The sequence below is a fragment of the Pseudophryne corroboree genome, unplaced genomic scaffold (genome assembly GCF_028390025.1).
Source record: "Pseudophryne corroboree isolate aPseCor3 unplaced genomic scaffold, aPseCor3.hap2 scaffold_739, whole genome shotgun sequence".
NCBI classification, from domain to species: Eukaryota; Metazoa; Chordata; class Amphibia; order Anura; family Myobatrachidae; genus Pseudophryne; species Pseudophryne corroboree.
Genome location: NW_026970319.1, coordinates 142,176 through 168,592, shown reverse-complemented (window position 1 = coordinate 168,592; position 26,417 = coordinate 142,176). Strand labels below are relative to the sequence as shown.

At 41.7% G+C, this 26,417-nt stretch overlaps 6 non-coding genes and 1 pseudogene across 6 annotated transcripts; 2 read left to right on the top strand and 5 right to left on the bottom strand.

The window, feature by feature from the left end:
- Positions 1–2,864: 2,864 nt before the first annotated feature.
- On the top strand, positions 2,865–3,027 carry LOC135040295 (U1 spliceosomal RNA). The gene has a single exon (XR_010234224.1). It is a non-coding gene; the product is annotated as a U1 spliceosomal RNA (small nuclear RNA).
- A 2,083-nt stretch (positions 3,028–5,110) lies between these two features.
- Positions 5,111–5,289, bottom strand: LOC135040352 (U1 spliceosomal RNA; annotated as a pseudogene).
- Positions 5,290–13,479: 8,190 nt separating this feature from the next.
- TRNAN-AUU (transfer RNA asparagine (anticodon AUU)) lies at positions 13,480–13,553 on the top strand. Its single transcript has one exon. It is a non-coding gene; the product is annotated as a tRNA-Asn (tRNA).
- Positions 13,554–18,935: 5,382 nt separating this feature from the next.
- On the bottom strand, positions 18,936–19,051 carry LOC135040365 (U5 spliceosomal RNA). The gene has a single exon (XR_010234272.1). It is a non-coding gene; the product is annotated as a U5 spliceosomal RNA (small nuclear RNA).
- Positions 19,052–19,326: 275 nt separating this feature from the next.
- On the bottom strand, positions 19,327–19,442 carry LOC135040364 (U5 spliceosomal RNA). The gene has a single exon (XR_010234271.1). It is a non-coding gene; the product is annotated as a U5 spliceosomal RNA (small nuclear RNA).
- Positions 19,443–19,716: 274 nt separating this feature from the next.
- LOC135040370 (U5 spliceosomal RNA) lies at positions 19,717–19,833 on the bottom strand. The gene has a single exon (XR_010234276.1). It is a non-coding gene; the product is annotated as a U5 spliceosomal RNA (small nuclear RNA).
- A 59-nt stretch (positions 19,834–19,892) lies between these two features.
- On the bottom strand, positions 19,893–20,056 carry LOC135040277 (U1 spliceosomal RNA). Its single transcript, XR_010234207.1, has one exon. It is a non-coding gene; the product is annotated as a U1 spliceosomal RNA (small nuclear RNA).
- Positions 20,057–26,417: the final 6,361 nt, after the last annotated feature.

Below are 26,417 nucleotides of genomic sequence, written 5' to 3'. Positions count from 1 at the left end.
TGTTTTAATAGTATATTGACAGTATTGTTTTCTTTCAAAAATCCACTTAATTTTCTTTACCCTATTATTAAAATGGTAATTGACAAAAACAAACTACATTGTCACCAGAAGAGCAATACAAAATGTACAAGTGATATATTAAAATCATCTTTCCAGCTTGAATTTCAATGATGCATTGGGGTAACGATTTTGTGAGAAACACCTTCACCCTTGAATAAAGATTTTCTTAATTCCTTACCTGTGTGCTAATTAGATATCACCTTGTTTTCACATTAAACAGACTTCAACATGCGAAAGCAGCAAGGATGCAGTGGCGTTAATGTTTCCTGGTGTCAACCTGTATTATTTCAGTAGACATTGAAATGAGGATGCATCTTGCTGCCTTTCCAATGAAGCAAGTTTAATTTAGTAATAGGTGAAAAACCATCCCTACAAAGGTGTTAATCAGAGACTTGGCTTTGTGGACACTTTTCAGAGAACAAATTTGTTAGCATAAAAATAAAGCCAGAAAATGAAGAGCTGTTTAATCACTCAATTGGATTTTTTTGCCAGCATATTTCTTTTTCTCTGCAACCCACTGCTAAATTGTGCTTCCTAGCTGTTTTTATAAAATCACTGAATCAAATCTAACTCTGATTACATCAGAGAAGGCCAGGTACCCTACACCATAACAGGGGGTTTGAAATTTTGACTTGTCTACTTAAAGATCACCAAAATCTGATAACAAGGTCAATTACGTCCCTGGGTGGGATTGAACCACCAACCTTTTGGTTAATAACCATACACACTAACTGATTGCGCCACAGCGACACTTTGCAAAAGTACATACTGACAAAGGCTAATAAGCATTCATCTAGAACGCTTCCTAGAAACATTTTAAAAAGTCAATAATGTGGAGAGTTTTTGTAAGATGTTTCTTCCATCAACCAATGAAGAAACACATTGGTACTTTCCCATGATAAGTGAGTGCTTCAGGACCTCTTGCACTTACATGTGCAGCAGAGTACTGTAATGGAAGCATGCTGGGTCCATAACCCAGAGGTAGGCAGATTGAAACTATCCTCTGCTATATGCATTTTTTTTTGTTAATTAAAGTAATCCAAAACTGGGATTGATATTTTTGCTCTTTTATTTTTACTTAAAGTACAATAACTTTTACCATTTTAATTTGTTTTAATAGTATATTGACAGTATTGTTTTCTTTCAAAAATCCAATTAATTTTCTTTACCCGATTATTAAAATGGTAATTGACAAAAACAAACTACATTGTCACCAGAAGAGCAATACAAAATGTACAAGTGATATATTAAAATCATCTTTCCAGCTTGAATTTCAATGATGCATTGGGGCAACGATTTTGTGAGAAACATCTTCACCCTTAAATAAAGATTTTCTTAATTCCTTACCTGTGTGCTAATTAGATATCACCTTGTTTTCACATTAAACAGACTTCCACATGAGAAAGCAGCAAGTTTGCAGTGGCGTTAATGTTTCCTGGTGTCAACCTGTATTATTTCTGTAGATCAGGCATTCCCAACCACGGTCCTCAAGGCACACCAACAGTGCAGGTTTTAGTGATATCCAGGCTGCAGCACAGATGATTAAATCAAAATAACTGAGCTACTAATTAAGTCACCTGTGCTGAAGCCTGGATATCACTAAAACCTGCACTGTTAGTGTGCCTTGAGGACCGTGGTTGGGAATGCCTGCTGTAGATATTGAAATGAGGATGCATCTTGCTGCCTTTCCAATGAAGCAAGTTTAATTTAGTAATAGGTGAAAAACCATCCCTACAAAGGTGTTAATCAGAGACTTGGCTTTGTGGACACTTTTCACAGAACAAATTTGTTAGCATAAAAATAAAGCCAGAAAATGAAGAGCTGTTTAATCACTCAATTGGATTTTTTTGCCAGCATATTTCTTTTTCTCTGCAACCCACTGCTAAATTGTGCTTCCTAGCTGTTTTTTATAAAATCACTGAATCAAATCTAACTCTGATTACATCAGAGAAGGCCAGGTACCCTACACCATAAGAGGGGGTTTGAAATTTTTACTTGTCTACATAAAGATCACCAAAATCTGATAACAAGGTCAATTACGTCCCTGGGTGGGATTGAACCACCAACTTTTTGGTTAATAGCCTTACACACTAACTGATTGCGCCACAGCGACACTTTGCAAAAGCATATACTGAAAAAGGCTAATAAGCATTCATCTAGAACGTTTCCTAGAAACATTTTAAAAAGTCAATAATGTGGAGAGTTTTTGTAAGATGTTTCTTCCATCAACCAATGAAGAAACACATTGGTACTTTCCCATGATGAGTGAGTGCTTCAGGATCTCTTGCACTTACATGTGCAGCAGAGTACTGTAATGGAAGCATGCTGGGTCCATAACCCAGAGGTAGGCAGATTGAAACTATCCTCTGCTATATGCATTTTTTTTGTTAAAGTAATCCAAAACTGGGATTGACATTTTTGCTCTTTTATTTTTACTTAAAGTACAATAACTTTTACCATTTTAATTTGTTTTAATAGTATATTGACAGTATTGTTTTCTTTCAAAAATTCACTTAATTTTCTTTTCTGTGTGCTAATTAGATAGCACCTTGTTTTCACATTAAATAGACTTCCACATGAGAAAGCAGCAAGGATGCAGTGGCGTTAATGTTTCCTGGTGGTAGTGGGGGACTGTGTTTGTGCTTTCCTCTGGTCAGCTCTGGTAAAAGTCAGATTTCTTTGTCTCAGATCTTCCTCTAGCCTTGTTGTTCTTTCGAGAGTTCCCTTGTGCTGCCTCAGTTGGATCTCCTTCACTTGACAGGGGCGTACCCGAGCAGCGACCCTCCCCAGCACTAGCCCAACTCCTACTTACCTGCCAGGTGAGATACTATGATCATGAAGGTGCTTCTCCCAGGGCAAGGCTCACCCATTGCACTCTGGGTGTGCTGCTCCTGCGATTTCCCCAAATGTGGGAAACTTGACTGCATAATTTGTGTTTCCCCTGGTCGGCTCTCGTATAATTCAGATCTCTTTGTCTCAGGTCTCTCTCCAGCCTAGTTTGCTGTCTGTTTCCACTTCTCTTTTCTTAAACCGCTCCCTTCTATGTCCTTGCGCACCTTAATTAAATCTAACTCTGATTACGTCAGAGAAGGCCAGGTACCCTACACCATAAGAGGGGGTTTGAAATTTTGACTTGTCTACTTAAAGATCACCAAAATCTGATCACAAGGTCAATTACATCACTGGGTGGGAACCTTTTGGTTAATAGCCCATGTAAGTGCAAGAGATCCTGAAGCACTCACTCATCATGGGAAAGTACCAATGTGTTTCTTACAAAAATTCTCCAGATTATTGACTTTTTAAAGTTTTTCTAGGAAACGTTCTAGATGAATGCTTATTAGCCTTTGTCAGTATGTACTTTTGCAAAGTGTCGCTGTGGCGCAATCAGTCAGTGTGTATGGCTATTAACCTAAAGGTTGGTGATTCAATCCCACCCAGGGACGTAATTGACCTTGTTATCAGATTTTGGTGATCTTTAAGTAGACAAGTCAAAATTTCAAACCCCCTCTTATGGTGTAGGGTACCCGGCCTTCTCTGATGTAATCAGAGTTAGATTTGATTAAGTGATTTTATAAAAAACAGCTAGGAAGCACAATTTAGCAGTGGGTTGCAGAGAAAAAAAATTATGCTGGCAGAAAAGTCCAATTGAGTGATTAAACAGCTCTTCATTTTCTGATTTTATGTTTATGCTAACAAATTTGCTCTCTGAAAAGTGTCCACAAAGCCAAGTCTCTGATTAACACCTTTGTAGGAATGATTATCCACCTATTACTGAATTAAACTTGCTTCATTGGAAAGGAAGCAAGATGCATCCTCATTTCAATGTCTACTGAAATAATACAGGTTGACACCAGGAAACATAAACGTCACTGCATCCTTGCTGCTTCCTCATGGGGAAGTCTGTTTAATGTGAAAACAAGGTGATATCTAATCAGCACACAGGTAAGGAATTAAGAAAATCTTTCTTTATGGGTGAAGATGTTTCTCACAAAATTGTTGCACCAAGGCATCATTGAAATTAAAGCTGGAAAGATGATTTTAATATATCACTTGTATATTTTGTACTGCTCTTCTGGTGACAATGTAGTTTGTTTTTGTCAATTACCATTTTAATAATAGGGTAAAGAAAATTAAGTGGATTTTTGAAAGAAAACAATACTGTCAATATACTATTAAAACAAATTAAAATGGTAAAAGTTATTGTACTTTAAGTAAAAATAAAAGAGCAAAAATATCAATCCCAGTTTTGGATTACTTTAATTAACAAAAAACAATGCATATAGCAGAGGATAGTTTCAATCTGCCTACCTCTGGGTTATGGACCCAGCATGCTTCCATTACAGTACTCTGCTGCACATGTAAGTGCAAGAGATCCTGAAGCACTCACTCATCATGGGAAAGTACCAATGTGTTTCTTCATTGGTTGATGGAAGAAACATCTTACAAAAACTCTCCAGATTATTGACTTTTTAAAGTTTTTCTAGGAAACGTTCTAGATGAATGCTTATTAGCCTTTGTCAGTATGTACTTTCGCAAAGTGTCTCTGAGGCACAAACAGTTAGCGTGTTCAGTTGTTAACCAAAAGGTTGGTGGTTCAATCCCACCTAGGGACGTAATTGACCTTGTTATCAGATTTTGGTGATCTTTAAGTAGACAAGTCAAAATTTCGAAAACCCCTGTTATGGTGTAGGGTACCTGGCCTTCTCTGATGTAATCAGAGTTAGATTTGATTAAGTGATTTTATAAAAAAAACAGCCACGAAGCACAATTTAGCAGTGGGTTGCAGAGAAAAAGAAATATGCTGGCAGAAAAATCCAATTGAGTGATTAAACAGCTCTTCATTTTCTGGCTTTATTTTTATGCTAACAAATTTGTGCTCTGAAAAGTGTCCACAAAGCCAAGTATCTTATTAACACCTTTGTAGGGATGGTTTTTCACCTATTATTAAATTAAACTTGCTTCATTGGAAAGGCAGCAAGTGATGTCATCCAAGCAGTGGGTCAAGGTTGGCTTCAAACCTCGTCTGCTTATGAAAAGAGAAAAGGGGTATGCAGGGCATGGCGGCCTTTTGCGGTGCTTGGATGACCCCTAGTTCGCATTAAATAATGCAGTCGAGTTTCCCACATTTGGGGAAATCACAGGGGTCAGCATACCCAGAATGCAATGAATGAACCGCACCCTGGGAGAACAGTCTTCATGACCATGGTATCTCCTATGCAAAATAAGTATGATTTGGGATAGGGCTGGGGAGGGCCGCTGCTCAGGCACATCTCTGTCAAGTAAAGGAGATTCAACTGAGGCAGCACAAGGGAACTCTCATCTGGGGACAACAACTGCAGGGAGAACACATATTTTCAGATGAACATGGGAGGGCAGAAGGCTGCCTAATACTGAAGCACCCCCAAACAACAAACCAAATGCAACAACTAGTGCAAGCATTCCTGGGGGAAGGCCTGCAGCAGATGGATTTGCATATGGCGATGTCATCCAAGCAGTGGGTCAAAGTTGGCTTCAACCCTCGTCTGCATATGAAAAGAGAAAAGGGGCGTGCAGGGCATGGCGGCCTTTTGCGGCACTTGGATGACCCCTAGTTCGCATTAAACACCTCCACCCTCTGTCGGTGTGGGGCTCATGTTGGCTATGCCCCAGCCCCTGAAGGATTCAAGCTGATTTCTTGCAGCAGCTGGGCACTGTAACAGCTCCAGAGCTGCTCTGTAAGGCAAGTAAAAGGGTGTGGGCCCTGCAGCACTACCTGTAGTTCGCATTGTGCAAGACCCCTAGTTCGCATTAAACACCCCCACCCTCCTTCGGTGTGGGGCTCATGTTGGCCATGCCCCAGCCCCTGAAGCATTCACGCTGATTTCTTGCAGCAGCTGGGCACTGTAACAGCTCAAGAGCTGCTCTGTAAGGCAAGTAAAAGGGTGTGGGCCCTGCAGCACTACCTGTAGTTTGCATTGTGCATTGGAAGGCACAAAGTAAGCAGACGGGAGGAGAAGTCAGGATAGTGCACAAGGGTATAGACGGGAGGGGATCAAGAAAAAAGAAGTGGAAACAGACAGCAAACTAGGCTTCCAATGCACAATGCAAACTACAGGTAGTGCTGCAGGGCCCACACCCTTTTACTTGCCTTACAGAGCAGCTCTGGAGCTGTTTAATCACTCAATTGGATTTTTCTGCCAGCATAATTTTTCTCTTACGTCCTAGAGGATGCTGGGGACTCCGTAAGGACCATGGGGGATAGACGGGCTCCGCAGGAGACATGGGCACTTTAAGAAAGACTTTAGATCTGGGTGTGCACTGGCTCCTCCCTCTATGCCCCTCCTCCAGACCTCAGTTTACTACTGTGCCCAGAGGAGACTGGGTGCTTTTCAGGGAGCTCTCCTGAGTTTCCTGACAGAAAGTATATTTGTTAGATTTTTTTATTTTCAGGGAGCCTGCTGGCAACAGACTCCCTGCATCGAGGGGCGGAGGGGAGAGATGCACACCTACTTCTGTGAGTTGATAGGCTCTGCTTCTTAGGCTACTGTACAGCATTAGCTCCAGAGGGATCGGTACGCAGGTCTCACCCTCGCCGTCCGTCCCAGAGCCGCGCCGCCGTCCCCCTCGCAGAGCCGGAAGATAGAAGCCGGGTGAGTATGAGAAGAAAAGAAGACTTCAGAGGCGGCGGAAGACTTCATGATCTTCACTGAGGTAACGCACAGCAGTAAAGCTGTGCTCCATTGCTCCCATACACCTCACACACGGCAGTCAGTGTAAGGGTGAAGGGCGCAGGGGGGACGCCCTGGGCAGCAATATAGACCTCTCTTTGGCAAAATAAATATATATGCAGCTAGGCACTGTATATATATATAAGAGCCCCCGCCATTTTTTTATGGGGGGGGGCTATTTGAGCGGGACAGAAGCCCGTCGCTGAGGGGGTGGGGCTTCTCCCTCAGCACTCCCCAGCGCCATTTTCTCCACAGCACCGCTGAGGGGAAGCTCCATGGACTCTCCCCTGCTTATACCACGGTAGAAAGAGGGTCTTAAAGAAGAGGGGGCACATAATTAGGCGCATATATATATGGAAATACAGCGCTACTGGGTAAACATAAAATGATTGTGTTTTTTTCCTGGGTCATATAGCGCTGGGGTGTGTGCTGGCATACTTTCTCTCTCTGTCTCTCCAAAGGGCCTTGTTGGGGAACTGTCCTCAGATAAGAGGATTCCCTGAGTGTATGGTGTGTCGGTACACGTGTGTCGACATGTCTGAGGTAGAAGGCTCTCCTAGAGAGGAGCAGGAGCAAATTAATGTGGTGTCTCCATCGACAACGCCGACACCTGACTGGATGGATATGTGGAATGTTTTAAGTGCTAATGTAAACTTATTACACAAGAGATTAGACAAAGCTGAAGCTAGGGAACAGTCAGGGAGTCAACCCATGCCTGTCCCTATGTCGCAGGGACCTTCGGGGTCTCAAAAGCGCCCACTATCCCAAATAGTTGACACAGATACCGACACAGATTCTGACTCCAGTGTCGACTACGATGATGCAAAGTTACAACCAAAATTGGCTAAATGTATTCGATATATGATTATTGCAATAAAAGATGTTTTACACATCACAGAGTCCCCTGTCCCTGACACGAGGGTACACATGTATAAGGGAAAGAAACCTGAGATAACCTTTCCCCCCTCACATGAGTTGAACGAATTATGTGAAAAAGCTTGGGAATCTCCAGACAAAAAGCTGCAGATTCCCAAAAGGATTCTTATGGCGTATCCTTTCCCGCCAATGGACAGGATACGGTGGGAATCCTCCCCTAGGGTGGATAAAGCATTGACACGCTTATCCAAAAAGGTAGCGCTGCCATCCCAGGATACGGCTACCATCAGGGACCCTGCTGACCGCAAGCAGGAGGTTACCCTAAAGTCCATTTACACACATTCTGGTACCTTACTCAGACCGGCAATTGCGTCGGCCGAGGTTGTAGCGCGGTGGCAGCATGGACAGATACCTTATCAGCAGAGATTGAGACCCTAGATAAGGATGCTATGTTATTGACCATAGGGCATATAAAAGATGCTGTCCTATATATGAGAGATGCTCAAAGTGACATTAGTCTACTGGGTTCTAGAATAAACGCTATGTCGATTTCTGCTAGACGAGTCCTATGGACCCGGCAATGGACAGGTGATGCCGACTCAAAAAGGCATATGGAGGTTTTACCTTACAGGTGTGAGGAATTGTTTGGGGAAGGTCTCTCGGACCTTGTCTCCACAGCTACAGCTGGTAAATCAAATTTTTTGCCTTATATTCCCTCACAGCCTAAGAAAGCACCACATTATCAAATGCAGTCCTTTCGATCACAGAGAAACAAGAAAGTACGAGGTGCGTCCTTTCTTGCCAGAGGTAAGGGCAGAGGGAAGAAGCTGCACAACACAGCTAGTTCCCAGGAACAGAAGTCCTCCCCGGCCTCTACAAAATCCACCGCATGACGCTGGGGCTCCGCTAAAGGAGTCCGCCCAGTTGGGGGCACGTCTTCGTGTTTTCAGCCACATCTGGGTTCATTCGCAGGTGGATCCCTAGGCAATAGAAATTGTTTCTCAGGGTTACAAGCTGAAATTCGAAGAGGTGCCTCCTCGCCGGTTTTTCAAATCGGCCCTACCATCTTCTCCCCAGGAAAGGGAGATAGTGTTAAATGCAATTCACAAATTGTATCTTCAACAGGTGGTGGTCAAGGTTCCCCTGCTTCAACAAGGAAAGGGAAATTATTCGACCCTGTTTGTAGTCCCAAAACCGGACGGTTTGGTCAGACCCATATTAAATTTAAAATCCCTGAACCTATACTTGAAAAGGTTCAAGTTCAAGATGGAATCGCTAAGAGCGGTCATCGCCAGCCTAGAAGGGGGGGATTTTATGATATCTCTGGACATAAAGGATGCATACCTTCATGTACTCATTTATCCACCTCATCAGGCGTACCTAAGATTTGCGGTACAGTATTGTCATTACCAATTTCAGACGTTGCCGTTTGGTCTCTCCAGAATTTTCTCCGAGAATTTTCACCAAGGTAATGACGGAAATTATGGTGCTCCTGCGAAAGCAAGGTGTCACAATTATCCCGTACTTGAACGATCTCCTCATAAAAGCGAGATCAAGAGAGCAGTTGCTGAACAGCGTATAACTTTCATTGAAGGTGTTACAGCAAAACGGCTGGATTCTCAATATCCCGAAGTCGCAGTTGGTTCCTACGACTCGTCTGACTTTGCTTGGGCATTATTCTGGATACGGACCAGAAAAGGGTTTATCTTCCGATAGAAAAGGCCCAGGAACTCATGACTCTGGTCAGGAACCTATTGAAACCAAAACAGGTGTCAGTGCATCACTGCACTCGAGTCCTGGGAATGATGGTGGCATCATACGAGGCCATTCCCTTCGGCAGGTTCCATGCGAGGATCTTGCAATGGGACCTACTGGACAAGTGGTCCGGGTCACATCTACAGATTCATCAGTTGATCACCCTGTCCCCTAGGGCCAGGGTATCTCTCCTGTGGTGGCTGCAGAGTGCTCACCTTCTAGAGGGCCGCAGGTTCGGCATTCAGGACTGGATCCTGGTGACCACGAACGCGAGCCTCCGAGGTTGGGGAGCAGCCACACAGGGAAGAAATTTCCAAGGTCTTTGGTCAAGTCAGGAGACTTGTCTTCACATCAACATCCTGGAGCTAAGGGCCATATACAACGCCCTATGTCAAGCGGAGACCTTACTTCGCGACCAACCAGTTCTGATCCAGTCAGACAACGTCACCGCAGTAGTTCATGTAAACCGCCAAGGCGGCACAAGGAGCAGAGTGGCGATGGCGGAAGCCACCAGAATTCTTCGCTGGGCGGAGAATCATGTAAGCGCACTGTCAGCAGTGTTCATTCCGGGAGTGGACAACTGGGAAGCAGACTTCCTCAGCAGACACGACCTACATCCAGGAGAGTGGGGACTCCATCAGGAAGTCTTCGCACAGATTGCAAGTCGGTGGGGACTGTTCCAGATAGACATGATGGCGTCCCGCCTCAACAAAAAGCTACAGAGGTATTGCACCAGGTCAAGAGACCCTCAGGCAGTAGCTGTTTAAACAGCTCTTCATTTTCTGATTTTATGTTTATGCTAACAAATTTGCTCTCTGAAAAGTGTCCACAAAGCCAAGTCTCTGATTAACACCTTTGTAGGAATGGTTTTTCACCTATTACTGAATTAAACTTGCTTCATTGGAAAGGCAGCAAGATGCATCCTCATTTCAATGTCTACTGAAATAATACAGGTTGACACCAGGAAACATAAACGCCACTGCATCCTTGCTGCTTTCGCATGTGGAAGTCTGTTTAATGTGAAAACAAGGTGATATCTAATTAGCACACAGGTAAGGAATTAAGAAAATCTTTATTTAAGGGTGAAGGTGTTTCTCACAAAATCGTTGCCCCAATGCATCATTGAAATTCAAGCTGGAAAGATGATTTTAATATATCACTTGTACATTTTGTATTGCTCTTCTGGTGACAATGTAGTTTGTTTTTGTCAATTACCATTTTAATAATAGGGTAAAGAAAATTAAGTGGATTTTTGAAAGAAAACAATACTGTCAATATACTATTAAAACAAATTAAAATGGTAAAAGTTATTGTACTTTAAGTAAAAATAAAAGAGCAAAAATATCAATCCCAGTTTTGGATTACTTTAACAAAAAAAAATGCATATAGCAGAGGATAGTTTCAATCTGCCTACCTCTGGGTTATGGGCCCAGCATGTTTCCATTGCAGTACTCTGCTGCACATGTAAGTGCAAGAGATCCTGAAGCACTCACTCATCATGGGAAAGTACCAATGTGTTTCTTCGTTGGTTGATGGAAGAAACATCTTACAAAAACTCTCCAGATTATTGACTTTTTAAAGTTTTTCTAGGAAACGTTCTAGATGAATGCTTATTAGCCTTTGTCAGTATGTATGTTTGTAAAGTGTCTCTGTGGCGCAATCGGTTAGTGTGTTTGGTTATTAATCAAAGGGTTGGTGGTTCAATCCCACCCAACGATGTAATTGACCTTGTTATCAGATTTTGGTGATCTTTAAGTAGACAAGTCAAAATTTCAAACCCCCTTCTTATGGTGTAGGGTACCTGGCCTACTCTGATGTAATCAGAGTTAGATTTGAATCAGTGATTTTATAAAAAAACAGCTAGGAAGCACAATTTAGCAGTGGGTTGCAGAGAAAAAGAAATATGCTGGCAGAAAAATCCAATTGAGTGATTAAACAGCTCTTCATTTTCTGGCTTTATTTTTATGCTAACTAATTTGTTCTCTGAAAAGTGTCCACAAAGCCAAGTATCTGATTAACATATTTGTAGGGATGGTTTTTCACCTATTACTAAATTAAACTTGCTTCATTGGAAAGGCAGCAAGATGCATCCTCATTTCAATATCTACTGAAATAATACAGGTTGACACCAGGAAACATTAACGCCACTGCATCCTTGCTGCTTTCTCATGTGGAAGTCTGTTTAATGTGAAAACAAGGTGATATCTAATTAGCACACAGGTAAGGAATAAAGAAAATCTTTATTTAAGGGTGAAGATGTTTCTCACAAAATCGTTGCCCCAATGCATCATTGAAATTCAAGCTGGAAAGATGATTTTAATATATCACTTGTACATTTTGTATTGCTCTTCTGGTGACAATGTAGTTTGTTTTTGTCAATTACCATTTTAATAATCGGGTAAAGAAAATTAATTGGATTTTTGAAAGAAAACAACACTGTCAATATACTATTAAAACAAATTAAAATGGTAAAAGTTATTGTACTTTAAGTAAAAATAAAAGCTAAAATATCAATCCCAGTTTTGGATTACTTTAATGAACAAAAAAAAAATGCATATAGCAAAGGATAGTTTCAATCTGCCTACCTCTGGGTTATGGGCCCAGCATGCTTCCATTGCAGTACTCTGCTGCACATGTAAGTGCAAGAGATCCTGAAGCACTCACTCATCATGGGAAAGTACCAATGTGTTTCTTCATTGGTTGCTGGAAGAAACATCTTACAAAAACTCTCCAGATTATTGACTTTTTAAAGTTTTTCTAGGAAACGTTCTAGATGAATGCTTATTAGTCTTTGTCAGTATGTACTTTTTGCAAAGTGTCTCTGTGGCGCAATCGGTTAGTGTGTTCAGCTATTAATCAAAAGGTTGGTGGTTCAATCCCATCCAGGGACGTAATTGACCTTGTCATCAAATTTTGGTAATATTTAAGTAGACAAGTCATATAGCAGAGGATAGTTTCAATCTGCCTACCTCTGGGTTATGGACCCAGCATGCTTCCATTACAGTACTCTGCTGCACATGTAAGTGCAAGAGATCCTGAAGCACTCACTCATCATGCGAAAGTACCAATGTGTTTCTTCATTGGTTGCTGGAAGAAACATCTTACAAAAACTCTCCTTATTATTGACTTTTTAAAGTTTTTCTAGGAATCGTTCTAGATGAATGCTTATTAGCCTTTGTCAGTATGTACTTTTGCAAAGTTTCGCTGTGGCGCAATCAGTTAGTGTGTACGGCTATTAACCAAAAGGTTGGTGGTTCAATCCCACCCAGGGACGTAATTGAACTTGTAATCAGATTTTGTTGATCTTTAAGTAGACAAGTCAAAATTTCGAAAACCCCTGTTATGGTGTAGGGTACCTGGCCTTCTCTGATGTAATCAGAGTTAGATTTGATTCATACTGTTAACTGGGTAGTATATCACAAGTTATACGGTGTGATTGGTGTGGCTGGTATGAATCTTGACCTTGGATTAACAAAAATCCTTTCCTCGAACTGTCTGTCTCCTCTGGGCACAGTTTCTCTAACTGAGGTATGGAGGAGGGGCATAGAGGGAGGAGCCAGTGCACACCCAGATCTAAAGTCTTTCTTAAAGTGCCCATGTCTGCTGCGGAGCCCGTCTATCCCCCATGGTCCTTACGGAGTCCCCATCATCCTCTACGGACTACGAGAAAAAAAAATTACCGGTAGGTTTAAAATGTTATTTTTTTCTCTGCAACCCACTGCTAAATTGTGCTTCCTAGCTGTTTTTTATAAAATCACTTAATTAAATCTAACTCTGATTACGTCAGAGAAGGCCAGGTACCCTACACCATAAGAGGGGGTTTGAAATTTTGACTTGTCTACTTAAAGATCACCAAAATCTGATGACAAGGTCAATTACATCCCTGGGTGGGATTGAACCACCAACCTTTTGGTTAATAGCCCATGTAAGTGCAAGAAATCCTGAAGCACTCACTCATCATGGGAAAGTACCAATGTGTTTCTTACAAAAATTCTCCAGATTATTGACTTTTTAAAGTTTTTCTAGGAAACGTTCTAGATGAATGATTATTAGCCTTTGTCAGTATTGACTTTTGCAAGGTGTCTCTGTGGCGCAATCGGTTAGCATGTTTGGCTATTAACCAAAAGGTTGGTGGTTCAATCCCACCCAGGGATGTAATTGACCTTGTAATCAGATTTTGGTGATCTTTAAGTAGACAAGTCAAAATTTCAAAAACCCCCCTTATGGTGTAGGGTACCTGGCCTTCTCTGATGTAATCAGAGTTAGATTTGATTAAGTGATTTTATAAAAAAACAGCTAGGAAGCACAATTTAGCAGTGGGTTGCAGAGAAAAAAAATATGCTGGCAGAAAAGTCCAATTGAGTGATTAAACAGCTCTTCATTTTCTGATTTTATGTTTATGCTAACAAATTTGCTCTCTGAAAAGTGTCCACAAAGCCAAGTCTCTGATTAACACCTTTGTAGGAATGGTTTTTCACCTATTACTGAAATAAACTTGCTTCATTGGAAAGGCATCAAAGATGCATCCTCATTTCAATGTCTACTGAAATAATACAGGTTGACACCAGGAAACGTCACTGCATCCTTGCTGCTTCCTCACGGGGAAGTCTGTTTAATGTGAAAACAAGGTGATATCTAATCAGCACACAGGTAAGGAATTAAGAAAATCTTTCTTTGTGGGTGAAGATGTTTCTCACAAATTGTTGTCCCAATGCATCATTGAAATTCAAGATGGAAGATGATTTTCATATATCACTTGTACATTTTGCATTGCTCTTCTGGTGACAATGTAGTTTGTTTTTGTCAATTACCATTTCAGTAATAGGGTAAAGAAAATTAAGTGGATTTTTTAAAGAAAACAATGCTGTCAATATACTATTAAAACAAATTAAAATGATAAAAGTTATTGTACTTTAAGTAAAAATAAAAGAGCCAAAATATCAATCCCAGTTTTTGATTACTTTAATTATAAAAAAAAAAATGCACATAGCAGAGGATAGTTTCGATCAATCGACCTCTGGGTTATGGGCCCAGCATGCTTCCATTGCACTACTCTGCTGCTCATGGAAGTGTAAGAGATCCTGAAGACTAAATTGATTAAAGGCCTAAAAGTACTGGACTATAAGGAAAGACTTACTAGGCTGAATATTTATACACTAGAAAAGAGGTGCCTAAGAGGAGATATTATTAATATCTTCAAATATGTAAAGATACATAACAAAGAGTTATCAGAGGAATTATTTATTAAAAGAACACGTGGTCACTCGCTGCGACTGGAGGAAAGTTCAGAACGCAATGGAGGAAAGGTTTCTTCACTGTTAGGGCAATCAGGATGTGGAATTCCCTGCCAGGGAAGGTGGTAATGGCGGACTCTGTAATTGGATTTAAAAAAGGAATGGATACATTTCTGAATGAAAAAGCTATCCAAGGTTATAATACTTAAAATATCAACACGGTTAATCCGGGGGTAACATGAGTTATAGTAGCTAACTAGTCATAAAACATTATTCAGCAAGTATGTAGAATCATCACAACTTAAAACAGGTTGAACACGATGGGCAATTTGCCTCTATTCAACCTCAAAAACTATGTTACTATATTACTATGTTATTGTAGTATACAGAACACCACAATGCAATGAGCAGTGATAGTGAGCACTGATGAGGATACTAGAACTGACACTGAGCAGCAAGATGCAGCACTGGACTATTAGTAATGTACTGTAGTATGCTGAGCACCACAATGCAGCACAAGACAATGAGCAGTGATACTGAGCACTGATGAGGATACTACTGAGAACTGACACTGAGCAGGAGAGACACACTACTAGTATTACTGAGCAGCAATAAGTAACCACTGATACTGAGCACTGATATTGAGATTTCCACTGAGAGAACATAGCCACGTCCTCTCCGCTCTCTCTTCAATGCACGAGTAAAAATGGCAGCAACGCGCAGCTCTTTATATGGAATCCGAATCTCGCGAGAATCCGACAGCGGGATGATGACATTTTCCCTTGTTCAGGTTTTCCGAGTCAGGCGGGAACAACCGAGCCTGCCTCGGACCAGTGTAAACCACGTGGAGTTCGTGGGGAATTCGGTTCTCGGAGAACCGAACCCGCTCCTCTCTACCTTATACCCATCAATTTTTTTATTTTCAATCTAAGCCCCTGCAGTTTTCTGTAAGCATCTGCTTCGCTATGATGATTAACAAGTCACAAGGGCAAACACTCAGGGTTTGAGGCGTAGATCTTAGGACCAGCTGCTACAAGCATGGCAGAGGTGTCACTATCACTGGTGACACACAGAGAGGTGGCGAGGGAGATTGTAATGCAGTGCGCGCAGATAAGCAGCGCAATGGTAAAAAGGAGGCATGGTTTCATAGGTAGGGGCGTGGCCTGGTGGCCTGAATCTACATTTTGTTGCTCCGGGTGTCCCGGGGGTTGGGGGCTGCACCCGGGGACTAGTGTGTGAGCGGTGCTGGCTCCTGCACAGTGACAGGGCATGGCCACCCAGCATGACGCCTCCCTTCTTGACCATGCTGTAATTGCAGTCGCACTGCAGTTCAGCGTGATCATAAAAAATGGTGTAGGCTCCTGCTGGTGCAGACTGTATGTGCGCGCAGGAAGCCGCCACCATTTTTGTGATCACAGCGGCTGAATGTGATGTCATACAGCCGCTGTGACCACGCCCCCTGTGTCTCCTCCGTTGCAGACCCCATTTTGAAGCCTTGCCCCCGCACCGCTCCATCCCTGACTTGGAAATGGAGTGTTGCTGACCCACCTCTCCCCCCCTTCCCCACCCCGATTGACAGGCAGAGGCGATCACATTCTCTGCGGGGTGCCGCAGAAAATGCAGGCACATGCGTATGCTCTTAGCAATTTTTGCAGTTGGATCGCTTATTGTGATTGCAATCCAACCTGAATCAGGCCCTATTACCTATCACAATGCGCTGCGGGCAGTACAAAATTGGGTTAATATAGGAGAAAAACCCCCAGACCTGTGCTCCTTAACTGTACCTGGTGGCTAGTGGAGCGGCTGCCCAGTAATCAGTGTCCACCGCAGTGCGCACACGGCCCACCCCCTACGGCCTCGCTCCCCTTCATCAGCGGCCTCGTGATCCGGAAGGGTGGTGTGTGTGTGACTGACCTTAGGATGAAACCGGAGCCTCCGCTGCAGTGACCCAGCAACCAGGGCACGGGAGTATATAGCGCCGCTGGGAGTGATGAAGCTGCAGTAAAGATGTCTATTAGACCTAGCCTGCTGCAGCCCTTGTAGATTCTCATAAAACAAGTTCTTCTTTTCTTGTCAAAATTAATAGCTAAGAATAGGCTGCCTGAGGCAGGCCCCTGTTAATTGGCCTGCTACTGAAGGCACCAACTACAAACTGAGCTCCCTGTTCATGGAAGCGGGGTTATAGAGGAGAATGCACTGAGCTTCTTGGGAACAGTCAAAAGCTTTGAGCCGGTTGGTGCCTCAGATCAAGATCCTACTCTACACCCCAATGTGAATCCTTGTGGAGTCCAGTGTACCCCACAGAAGAAATTAATGTGTCACACCCATTGGCAGCAACCTTAGAATAGCTGCTGACGGGCACAATTGAGAAAGGAAGGGGGGGGGACATTTGAATCCAGCACATAGATGCAATTCAAATATGTAATTTGTACCTTCCTATTTTAAAATATAATGGATGAACCTCACCCTGTGAGAACAATCTTCATGATCAAGAGATCTAATATGTAAAATAAGTATGAGTTGGGATAGGGCTGGGGAGGGTGGCAGCTCGGGCAGCCCCTCCCCCGTCAAGTTAAGGAGATTCAACTGAGGAAGCACAAGGGAACTCTCGTCTGGGGACAACAACTGCAGGGAGACCACATCTTTTCAGATGAACATGGGATGGCGGAAGGCTGCCTAATACTGAAGCACCATCAAATATCAAACCATATCCAACAACTAGTAACAGCATTCCTGGGGGAAGGTCTGCAGCAGACGGATTTGCATACGGTGATGTCATCCAAGCAGTGGGCCAAAGTTGGCTGGAACCCTCATCTGCATATAAAAAGAGAAAAGGGGCATGCAGGGCATGGCGGCCTTTTGCAGTGCTTGGATGACCCCTAGTTCGCATTAAACACCCCCACCCTCCTTTGGTGTGGGGCTCATGTTGGCCATGCCCCATCCCCTGAAGCATTCATGCTGATTTCTTGCAGCAGCTGGGCACTGTAACAGCTCCAGAGCTGCTCTGTAAGGCAAGTAAAAGGGTGTGGGCCCTGCAGCACCACCTGTAGTTCGCATTGTGCGTTGGAAGGCACAAAGTAAGCAGACGGGAGGAGAAGTCAGGATAGTACACAAGGGCATCCTTTTCTCTTAGTCCGTAGAGGATGCTGGGGTCACATTAAGAACCATGGGGTATAGACGGGATCCGCAAGAGACATGGGCACTTTAAGACTTTCAAAGGGTGTGAACTGGCTCCTCCCTCTATGCCCCTCCTCCAGACTCCAGTTATAGGAACTGTGCCCAGGGAGACGGACATTTCGAGGAAAGGATTTATTGTTAAACTAAGGTGAGCATCTTACCAGCTCACACCTTAAGCATGCCGCAGAACGTGGCATTCAACAGAACACAAGCCAACGGCATGAACAATTGCAGCAAAAAGCTGACCAGAACCGTAACACAACATGTGTATAACCACAAGTAATAACTGCAGACACAGTATGGACTGGGACGGGTGCCCAGCATCCTCTACGTACTAAGAGAAAAGGATTTACCGGTAGGTATTAAAATCCTATTTTCTCATACGACCTAGAGGATGCTGGGGTCACATTAAGAACCATGGGGTTATACCAAAGCTCTTGAACGGGTGGGAGAGTGCGTACGACTCTGCAGCACCGAATGACCCAACTTGAGGTTATCATCAGCCAAGGTATCAAACTTGTAAAACTTAGCAAAAGTGTTTACTAAATAGCTGCTCGGCAAAGTTGCAATGCCGAGACTCCCCGACCAGCTGCCCAGGATGAACCCACCTTTCTAGTAGAATGGGTCTTCACCTAATTCAGTAACGGCAATCCTGCCGTGGAATGAGCATGCTGAATTTTACCACAGATCCAGCGCATAATGGTCTGCATGGAAGCAGGACACCCAATCATGTTGGGAGCATACAGGACAAACAGAGCCTCTGTTTTCCTAATCTGAACCGTTCTGGTGACATAAATTTTCAAAGTTCTGACCACAGCCAGAGACTTTGACTCAACGAAGGTGTCAGTGGCCAAAGGCACCATGTGGAAAGATGAACCACCTTCGGCAGAAATTGTTGACGTGTCCTCAATTCTGCTCTATCTTCATGAAAGATCAAATAAAGGCTCTTGTGATACTGCATGGTTTGTACTGTTTTCCATGTGCTCCCAGATCTTTCAAGCAAGTAGCATGGTCAAGAAAGTTCTGTTTGAAAAGAAACAAACATTTACTGTCATTGTTATGCAAATAAACTTACATTAAAGCTAACAAGAAAGCACACTCGTTCTGTCTTTAAACTGATAAAAGAAACCCCAATAATATGGGGCATGCAAAAATTGAGATAAAACTCAGTTTTGCTCCTCTCCACGGAAATCTTTAATAAAAGGCGAAATATTTGTTAGTTCTGAAGAGAAACCAGAGCATGACCAAGATTCCACCTGTCGCCTGAGTGCCATGCCAGCAGTTCTCATTCAGCTCAAAGTGAGCACCCAATTTGAATGAAAGAAAGCAGATTTCTCACCAGGCTTCCCCTTGCTATAAACATGGTTTGTACTCTTTTCCATGTGCTCCCAGATCTTTCAAACAATTAGTGTGGTCAAGAAAGTTCTGTTTGAAAAGAAACAAACATTTACTGTCATTTCTATGCAAATGAGCTTACATTAAAGCACACTCGTTCTATCTTTAAACCAATAAAATAAAACCCCAATAAGATGGGGCATGCAAAAATTGAGATAAAACTCAGTTTTGCTCCTCTCCACGAAAATCTTTAGTAAAAGGCGAAAGATTTGTTCGTTCTGAAGAGAAACCACAGCATGACCAAGATTCTACCTGTCGCCTGAGTGCCATGCCAGCAGTCCTCATTCAGCTCAAAGTGAGCACCCAATTTGAAAGAAAGAAAGCAGATTTCTCACCAGGCTTCCCCTTGCTATAAACATGGTTTGTACTCTTTTCCATGTGCTCCCAGATCTTTCAAGCAATTAGTATAGTCAAGAAAGTTCTGTTTGAAAAGAAACAAACATTTACTGTCATTTCTACGCAAATGAGCTTACATTAAAGCACACTCGTTCTATCTTTAAACTGATAAAAGAAACCCCAATAAGACGGGGCATGCAAAAATTGAGATAAAACTCAGTTTTGCTCCTCTCCACGGAAATCTTTAGTAAAAGGCAAAAGATTTGTTCGTTCTGAAGAACTAGCACAAGGGAACTCTCAAAAGAAGAACAAGGCTCTGAAACAAAGAAATCTGACTTTTACCAGAGCTGACCAGAAGAAAACACAAACACAGTCCCCCACTACCACAAATAAAGCAGTCGAGTTTCCCACATTTGGGGAAATCACAGGGGTCAGCATACCCAGAATGCAATGAATGAACCTCACCCTGGGAGAATAATCCTTATGACCATGGTATCTCCTATGCAAAATAAGTATGATTTGGGATAGAGCTGGGGAGGGCCGCTGCTCAGGCACATCTCTGTCAAGTTAAGGAGATTCAACTGAGGCAGCACAAGGGAACTCTCATCTGGGGACAACAACTGCAGGGAGAACACATATTTTCAGATGAACATGGGAGGGCAGAAGGCTGCCTAATACTGAAGCACCCCCAAACAACAAACCAAATGCAACAACTAGTGCAAGCATTCCTGGGGGAAGGCCTGCCGCAGATGGATTTGCATATGGTGATGTCATCCAAGCAGTGGGTCAAAGTTGGCTTCAACCCTCGTCTGCATATGAAAACAGAAAAGGGGCGTGCAGGGCATGGTGGCCTTTTGCGGCGCTTGTCTGACCCCTAGTTTGCATTAAACACCTCCACCCTCCTTCGGTGTGGGGCTCATGTTGGCTATGCCCCAGCCCCTGAAGCATTCAAGCTGATTTTTCTCCCAAACGAAAGACACTAGAATGAAAATTTTAAAGCCTCCTGTTAGTGCTTCATCTACACGTTATAGCCCTGAATTTTCCAATGCCTATCTCTTTGCAAAAGAGAGATATCGGCAAGGAAAAGCTGTATTGTACCTTTGCATTTTTCTCCCAAACGAAAGACACTAGAATGAAAATTTTAAAGCCTCCTGTTAGTGCTTCATCTACACGTTATAGCCCTGAATTTTCCAATGCCTAGCTCTTTGCAAAAGAGAGATATTGGCAAGGAAAAGCTGTATTGTACCTTTGCATTTTTCTCCCAAACGAAAGACACTAGAATGAAAATTTTAAAGCCTCCTGTTAGTGCTTCATCTACACGTTATAGCCCTGAATTTTCCAATGCCTAGCTCTTTGCAAAAGAGAGATATCGGCAAGGAAAAGCTGTATTGTACCTTTGCATTTTTCTCCCAAACGAAAGACACTAGAATGAAAATTTTAAAGCCTCCTGTTAGTGCTTCATATACACGTTATAGCCCTGAATTTTCCAATGCCTATCTCTTTGCAAAAGAGAGATATCGACAAGGAAAAGCTGTATTGTACCTTTGCATTTTTCTCCCAAACGAAGGACATTAGAATGAAAATTTTAAAGCCTCCTATTAGTGCTTCATCTACACGTTATAGCCCTGAATTTTCCAATGCCTAGCTCTTTGCAAAAGAGAGATATCGGCAAGGAAAAGCTGTATTGTACCTTTGCATTTTTCTCCCAAACGAAAGACACTAGAATGAAAATTTTAAAGCCTCCTGTTAGTGCTTCATCTACACGTTATAGCCCTGAATTTTCCAATGCCTATCTCTTTGCAAAAGAGAGATATCGGCAAGGAAAAGCTGTATTGTACCTTTGCATTTTTCTCCCAAACGAAGGACACTAGAATGAAAATTTTAAAGCCTCCTGTTAGTGCTTCATCTACACGTTATAGCCCTGAATTTTCCAATGCCTATCTCTTTGCAAAAGAGAGATATCGGCAAGGAAAAGCTGTATTGTACCTTTGCATTTTTCTCCCAAACGAAGGACACTAGAATGAAAATGTAAAAGCCTCCTGTTAGTGCTTCATCTACACGGTATAGCCCTGAATTTTCCAATGCCTAGCTCTTTGCAAAAGAGAGATATTGGCAAGGAAAAGCTGTATTGTACCTTTGCATTTTTCTCCCAAACGAAGGACACTAGAATGAAAATTTTAAAGCCTCCTGTTAGTGCTTCATCTACACGTTATAGCCCTGAATTTTCCAATGCCTATCTCTTTGCAAAAGAGAGATATCGGCAAGGAAAAACTGTATTGTACCTTTGCATTTTTCTCCCAAACGAAAGACACTAGAATGAAAATTTTAAAGCCTCCTGTTAGTGCTTCATCTACACGTTATAGCCCTGAATTTTCCAATGCCTAGCTCTTTGCAAAAGAGAGATATCGGCAAGGAAAAGCTGTATTGTACCTTTGCATTTTTCTCCCAAACGAAGGACACTAGAATGAAAATGTAAAAGCCTCCTGTTAGTGCTTCATCTACACGGTATAGCCCTGAATTTTCCAATGCCTATCTCTTTGCGAAAGAGAGATATCGGCAAGGAAAAGCTGCATTGTACTTTTGCATTTTTCTCCCAAACGAAAGACACTAGAATGAAATTTTTAAAGCCTACTGTTAGTGCTTCATCTACACGTTATAGCCCTGCATTTTCCAATGCCTATCTCTTTGCAAAAGAGAGATATCGGCAAGGAAAAGCTGCATTGTACTTTTGCATTTTTCTCCCAAACGAAAGACACTAGAATGAAAATTTTAAAGCCTCCTGTTAGTGCTTCATCTACACGTTATAGCCCTGAATTTTCCAATGCCTAGCTCTTTGCAAAAGAGAGATATTGGCAAGGAAAAGCTGTATTGTACCTTTGCATTTTTCTCCCAAACGAAAGACACTAGAATGAAAATTTTAAAGCCTCCTGTTAGTGCTTCATCTACACGTTATAGCCCTGAATTTTCCAATGCCTAGCTCTTTGCAAAAGAGAGATATTGGCAAGGAAAAGCTGTATTGTACCTTTGCATTTTTCTCCCAAACGAAAGACACTAGAATGAAAATTTTAAAGCCTCCTGTTAGTGCTTCATCTACACGTTATAGCCCTGAATTTGTCCAATGCCTATCTCTTTGCAAAAGAGAGATATCGGCAAGGAAAAGCTGTATTGTACCTTTGCATTTTTCTCCCAAACGAAGGACACTAGAATGAAAATTTTAAAGCCTCCTGTTAGTGCTTCATCTACACGTTATAGCCCTGAATTTTCCAATGCCTATCTCTTTGCAAAAGAGAGATATCGGCAAGGAAAAGCTGTATTGTACCTTTGCATTTTTCTCCCAAACGAAAGACACTAGAATGAAAATTTTAAAGCCTCCTGTTAGTGCTTCATCTACATGTTATAGCCCTGAATTTTCCAATGCCTATCTCTTTGCAAAAGAGAGATATCGGCAAGGAAAAGCTGTATTGTACCTTTGCATTTTTCTCCCAAACGAAGGACATTAGAATGAAAATTTTAAAGCCTCCTATTAGTGCTTCATCTACACGTTATAGCCCTGAATTTTCCAATGCCTATCTCTTTGCAAAAGAGAGATATCGGCAAGGAAAAGCTGCATTGTACTTTTGCATTTTTCTCCCAAACGAAAGACACTAGAATGAAATTTTTAAAGCCTACTGTTAGTGCTTCATCTACACGTTATAGCCCTGCATTTTCCAATGCCTATCTCTTTGCAAAAGAGAGATATCGGCAAGGAAAAGCTGCATTGTACTTTTGCATTTTTCTCCCAAACGAAAGACACTAGAATGAAAATTTTAAAGCCTCCTGTTAGTGCTTCATCTACACGTTATAGCCCTGAATTTTCCAATGCCTAGCTCTTTGCAAAAGAGAGATATTGGCAAGGAAAAGCTGTATTGTACCTTTGCATTTTTCTCCCAAACGAAAGACACTAGAATGAAAATTTTAAAGCCTCCTGTTAGTGCTTCATCTACACGTTATAGCCCTGCATTTTCCAATGCCTATCTCTTTGCAAAAGAGAGATATCGGCAAGGAAAAGCAGCATTGTACCTTTGCATTTTTCTCCCAAACGAAAGACACTAGAATGAAAATTGTAAAGCCTCCTGTTAGTGCTTCATCTACACGTTATAGCCCTGCATTTTCCAATGCCTAGCTCTTTGCAAAAGAGAGATATTGGCAAGGAAAAGCTGTATTGTACCTTTGCATTTTTCTCCCAAACGAAAGACACTAGAATGAAAATTTTAAAGCCTCCTGTTAGTGCTTCATCTACACGTTATAGCCCTGAATTTTCCAATGCCTATCTCTTTGCAAAAGAGAGATATCGGCAAGGAAAAGCTGCATTGTACTTTTACATTTTTCTCCCAAACGAAAGACACTAGAATGAAAATTTTAAAGCCTCCTTTTAGTGCTTCATCTACACGTAATAGCCCTGAATTTTCCAATGCCTATCTCTTTGCAAAAGAGAGATATCGGCAAGGAAATGCTGTATTGTACCTTTGCATTTTTCTCCCAAACGAAAGACACTAGAATGAAAATTTTAAAGCCTCCTGTTAGTGCTTCATCTACACGTTATAGCCCTGAATTTTCCAATGCCTAGCTCTTTGCAAAAGAGAGATATTGGCAAGGAAAAGCTGTATTGTACCTTTGCATTTTTCTCCCAAACGAAGGACACTAGAATGAAAATTTTAAAGCCTCCTGTTAGTGCTTCATCTACACGTTATAGCCCTGAATTTTCCAATGCCTATCTCTTTGCAAAAGAGAGATATCGGCAAGGAAAAGCAGCATTGTACTTTTGCATTTTTCTCCCAAACGAAAGACACTAGAATGAAAATTTTAAAGCCTCCTGTTAGTGCTTTATCTACACGTTATAGCCCTGAATTTTCCAATGCCTAGCTCTTTGCAAAAGAGAGATATTGGCAAGGAAAAGCTGTATTGTACCTTTGCATTTTTCTCCCAAACGAAAGACACTAGAATGAAAATTTTAAAGTCTACTGTTAGTGCTTCATCTACACGTTATAGCCCTGAATTTTCCAATGCCTAGCTCTTTGCAAAAGAGAGATATCGGCAAGGAAAAGCTGTATTGTACCTTTGCATTTTTCTCCCAAACGAAAGACACTAGAATGAAAATTTTAAAGCCTCCTGTTAGTGCTTCATCTACACGTTATAGCCCTGAATTTTCCAATGCCTATTTCTTTGCAAAAGAGAGATATCGGCAAGGAAAAGCTGTATTGTACCTTTGCATTTTTCTCCCAAACGAAGGACACTAGAATGAAAATTTTAAAGCCTCCTATTAGTGCTTCATCTACACGTTATAGCCCTGAATTTTCCAATGCCTATCTCTTTGCAAAAGAGAGATATCGGCAAGGAAAAGCTGTATTGTACCTTTGCATTTTTCTCCCAAACGAAGGACACTAGAATGAAAATTTTAAAGCCTCCTTTTAGTGCTTCATCTACACGTTATAGCCCTGAATTTTCCAATGCCTATCTCTTAGCAAAAGAGAGATATCGGCAAGGAAAAGCTGTATTGTACCTTTGCATTTTTCTCCCAAACGAAAGACACTAGAATGAAAATTTTAAAGCCTCCTGTTAGTGCTTCATATACACGTTATAGCCCTGAATTTTCCAATGCCTATCTCTTTGCAAAAGAGAGATATCGGCAAGGAAAAGCTGCATTGTACTTTTACATTTTTCTCCCAAACGAAAGACACTAGAATGAAAATTTTAAAGCCTCCTGTTAGTGCTTCATCTACACGTTATAGCCCTGAATTTTCCAATGCCTATCTCTTTGCAAAAGAGAGATATCGGCAAGGAAAAGCTGCATTGTACTTTTACATTTTTCTCCCAAACGAAAGACACTAGAATGAAAATTTTAAAGCCTCCTTTTAGTGCTTAATCTACACGTAATAGCCCTGAATTTTCCAATGCCTATCTCTTTGCAAAAGAGAGATATCGGCAAGGAAATGCTGTATTGTACCTTTGCATTTTTCTCCCAAACGAAAGACACTAGAATGAAAATTTTAAAGCCTCCTGTTAGTGCTTCATCTACACGTTATAGCCCTGAATTTTCCAATGCCTAGCTCTTTGCAAAAGAGAGATATTGGCAAGGAAAAGCTGTATTGTACCTTTGCATTTTTCTCCCAAACGAAAGACACTAGAATGAAAATTTTAAAGCCTCCTGTTAGTGCTTCATCTACACGTTATAGCCCTGAATTTTCCAATGCCTATCTCTTTGCAAAAGAGAGATATCGGCAAGGAAAAGCTGCATTGTACTTTTACATTTTTCTCCCAAACGAAAGACACTAGAATGAAAATTTTAAAGCCTCCTTTTAGTGCTTCATCTACACGTAATAGCCCTGAATTTTCCAATGCCTATCTCTTTGCAAAAGAGAGATATCGGCAAGGAAAAGCTGTATTGTACCTTTGCATTTTTCTCCCAAACGAAAGACACTAGAATGAAAATTTTAAAGCCTCCTGTTAGTGCTTCATATACACGTTATAGCCCTGAATTTTCCAATGCCTATCTCTTTGCAAAAGAGAGATATCGGCAAGGAAAAGCTGCATTGTACTTTTACATTTTTCTCCCAAACGAAAGACACTAGAATGAAAATTTTAAAGCCTCCTGTTAGTGCTTCATCTACACGTTATAGCCCTGAATTTTCCAATGCATATCTCTTTGCAAAAGAGAGATATCGGCAAGGAAAAGCTGCATTGTACTTTTACATTTTTCTCCCAAACGAAAGACACTAGAATGAAAATTTTAAAGCCTCCTTTTAGTGCTTCATCTACACGTAATACCCCTGAATTTTCCAATGCCTATCTCTTTGCAAAAGAGAGATATCGGCAAGGAAATGCTGTATTGTACCTTTGC